At 36.8% G+C, this 3,924-nt stretch overlaps 1 long non-coding RNA gene across 1 annotated transcript; it reads right to left on the bottom strand.

Annotated features, from left to right (window-relative positions):
• Positions 1–3,725: 3,725 nt before the first annotated feature.
• On the bottom strand, positions 3,726–3,916 carry LOC109580173 (uncharacterized). The gene is made up of 2 exons (XR_002184102.1): positions 3,840–3,916; positions 3,726–3,788 (listed from the first exon to the last, which is right to left on the bottom strand). It is a non-coding gene; the product is annotated as an uncharacterized LOC109580173 (long non-coding RNA).
• Positions 3,917–3,924: the final 8 nt, after the last annotated feature.

Here is a 3,924-nt window from a genome sequence, read left to right as displayed (position 1 = left end):
CTCAAGCCACCATCAGTCCCTGCTAGATATGCCCCTGGTTGTATGGACAAGTATTTTCTAGCTAATTTCACAAAAATAGGCCATACTTGTAACTTCTTCCAGTATTGAGAGGGTCATAATCTCTTGAAATGACAGGCTCACATAAGTAGTCATTCACTGCTGCTTCTATTGAGTTACTGAAAACAGCTTCCTCTCCACTTCTATTTTCTTCTACAATTTCATAAAAGAGTCCAAAACGTAGGCTGAAAGTGGGAGGTTCCCTTTTGAAAATAACAAAATGGCTTCCACACTGGCACTGTTCTTATCATGGCTAAATCACTAGCAAAATGCATAATAAAAACATTAAAATTAGTAAAGGCGAGAGAGTTAACCTACAAGCACAGGTAGAAAGCATGGCAAGAAGAGAAATGGTATAATTGACTTGAAGTAATAATTTTTTACATTATTATCAAATATTTCTATTGTATATTCTGAAAATCTGTCAACAGCTAAACAAACATGGTCAATATTGCTGCAAGGCAGGTTATAAGTGATAGTGGCAAAGGAATAGCCCTCATTACTACATAAAAAACCAGCCCAGGAACAGCCACCACTGGGACCAGAAGGCCTTGCCGACTACCAATTATCAGCCACCCTCATCAAGTAGAAGTGGTTACAGCAAAAGACCCCCACTTGGTCCTCAATCAGATCCTAGTACTGGTAGCAGTTGCAACATTCAACGATCCACTGGAAGTAGTAAATACAAAAATTATATTATTCTAAATTATTAAGCATATACAATAACAGAGTTGAATGGATATGGGGATGGTGAGAAGCTTCCTGTAATTGTGTACATCTTCCCAACTGTACCAAGTAATGCCGATCAAAATATGGCAGTACTGTGATGGTAATATACCAGCACAAGTATATGCTAGTACGAGCCTAAAAAATATTAATGCCAATTAATGTATGATTACTTTACATTACACATTATACTTAATTCTGTATCTACTACATAATAAACTTGAGTTATGATTACAGGACTCAACTATCATTGAACTGAAATTCAGCACAAATCACATGACTGATACTATAATAATAATAGTAATAATATAAATAAATATAATTTCGATAATTATTATAATAAAATAATAATTATAATAAATAGTACTTGACTGTAATTGATCACCCTTCGGTCAACCATACGAGACTATCACCAACATGTGCGTCCCAACAGCCGATCCTATATCTATGCACAAAATGGCTGCTCTTCTTCCCCCGTCACCAATACCTTATTTTATATTGACACTAATTTCAAACACATTATAACTACTTGAAGTATTGAGTATAACTAGTATCATGTGATAGAACCTCTAAATGATCCTCTTTCCCGACTAAATCAGCAAGTAAGTGAGACAGCATTTCCAGCGCCTTCTTTTAGTGCCTAAAGACCCCTTAACTTGATCAAGCCTAACTAGAACTAGTCCTTGTCTTCTTTGAGAGTAAAATGTAACTCAATTTGGTACCAAAACCCCTCTCTGCCTGCGTTTTTCCTTGAAGAAGTAACATCATCTAGAGCAGACATTTTTACACATGAAAAAAACGGAAACCACCATGTCCAGGGCACCGCCTTTCATACCGCACCTTCTCGTTTAAGTGATTTAACTATAGGAATCGTGACTGAAGATGAAAAATAATCTCCACTAGCCTCTCTTGTGGCTTTTTCAAAAGGTTCAAGAAGATGGACTACCTTATTTTACTGCTCTACACACAATTGATGTGAACAGGTGGATTCTGCTCCAGCAGGTAAAAGAGCTGTTTTCTGCTCAATTAATGTCACTGGCATATAGTATGAGCTATTCCAGTGAGTGGCTTCATCTTAGATGAGTGAGTGTTGTGGATTATTCAACTGAGACTGTATTCTCATTAAGGTTTGTAATGCAACATTTGAGTGCTTACAGTGGCCTACCAATTTCCTTGAATTGGATAGATCATGAACACTGTTGGACTATGACTCCATCACAAAATAGCAGTTGAATTGTGTGCTAAGCATGCAAAATTGGGAATGCCAGCATCCTTAATCCAGCTACATAGTGAGCAGCATTGCCTCGTACCAAGTGAGTAAGCTTTTCTGCATTCTTCCAAAATTGAATACAGAAGATAGTAAGCTAGCTATGTTGCTACCTGTATAAGATGCATTAAACTTTACTGCTTGTAGTGTATCACTTGCTTTTTTTCAAAAGTAGGAGTGAGAAAATGAGCTGTAAGGCTTAGTAGAGAGTCTTGAGATGGGGATGATCAAATATCTATTGTACAACTGTCAAATTCCTGTTCATCTTATAGCTCCTGTACTACTGTCTGCAATCTCAAAAAGCTATCGTCTCTAAAAAGTATGTTGTAATAGGAATACAATACCTTGGCTGGATGTTGTTCCTCAGGCAGGTAAAACCAACATCACTGACAACACTGAATTGTTGTTTATTAACAGCAATCATATCACCAACTAACTTCGTGATGTGTCTAGCTCTGGGTTGATCAAAAGCCATTTTTGTTGCCTTTCAAGAACAACTTTTAGTAATAATTGATTTGATGGTCCTTTGCTACCTTGAGATCTTTCTTGACTCTGTGCTTCTGCTTCTTATTGCTTTTCTTTCATTTCCATTTCTTGACACTCGGCTGTATGGCGCAATTTTAAATGTTTCTTCAAATTGCTTGTAGTAAAGTTCTTTGAACTCTTTCCCCCACTTGAAAGCTTCTCTCCACAGGTATTAAGAAACTGCCTTTGTCTCATCAGCCGTACCGATTTAAAAAAACAGCCACGCAACACTTTCTCTTATCAGCCTCAATTTTAACTGTACCACATGCTCATTGAAATTTAATTTACTAGTCGAATGTAGAACATTGAAGGGGCAAGCCTACGCAAGCAAAGCAATGTACATACAATAGATCTTGATACCCTATTAGACTAACAATACTCATGCATGATGACGACTGTGCAAAAGTGGCGGGCTCAGAAGTTGATTTATGTATTTCTTCATAACGTACTACTATGGTCTCTGCAACTGTTAAAGTTACCTTGCTTTTAGCATTTAGCAAGCGTTAAAGATGGCTACAAGCAGTCATTGATGGCACAAATAATATGGCTAAATAGGCAACTGTAGCAGTTTCTAGCCTTCTCCAAGTTAGTTCAGCAGGCTGTCTCTGGCTGTCACTGACATTCACTTCATCAGAGTTATTGACATCAATGAAGAACATGGCATGTCTGCTTTCTTAACCTTCCTTGCTGCTGCATTTTGACAGCAATGCAGTTTAATCCGTCTTGCAAGAATTTCCAGTTTTGATATTGAGCCACTTTACTTCATTGTGACCACACCCTTTCTCAATGAAGATTATCAAGTTTATTAAAAAGTGGAAAGTTTTTCATACGGATAAATAGAGGTGATGTACATGTACAAACAAACCGACGTACTTGTGTCATTTATGTGGGGCTCGCTCAGGCTCGCCCCAATTAGATATAATTAATAAAGAATAATTATTTAATAGGTATGAATAATTTTAATGCATTGGTGATGCAATTATCTTTACCAGGTAAGTACCGATACCACAAGTATCGGCTTAAAAACAAGTACCGATTCCAGTATCGGTGGATCACTGATTATAACTCAATATTAACCCTTTCCTGGCTGAAATGTGGGGATAAAATGTTTCCGGATTTGATACACTTCCACTTAAAAATTCATAACTTCTTAAGGTTAACAGATAGGTATAGGAACACTATGGTTTATTTTAATCCTTAAATAATTTCAAACCTATTGCATGAAAAATGTAATCAATAATGAGTGCATACAATTCAGTATTACTTATATAGTCCATAGTTAGTGACGGTAGTTTGCCCTTGCATGATACTGTTCAAAACATGACCCCAAACATAAGTGAACATTACAT

This window comes from Amphimedon queenslandica, unplaced genomic scaffold, assembly GCF_000090795.2.
Source record: "Amphimedon queenslandica unplaced genomic scaffold, v1.1 AMPQUscaffold_13502, whole genome shotgun sequence".
NCBI classification, from domain to species: Eukaryota; Metazoa; Porifera; class Demospongiae; order Haplosclerida; family Niphatidae; genus Amphimedon; species Amphimedon queenslandica.
The sequence above is the reverse complement of the archived record's forward strand: the minus strand, read 5'-3'. Positions and strand labels throughout refer to the sequence as shown.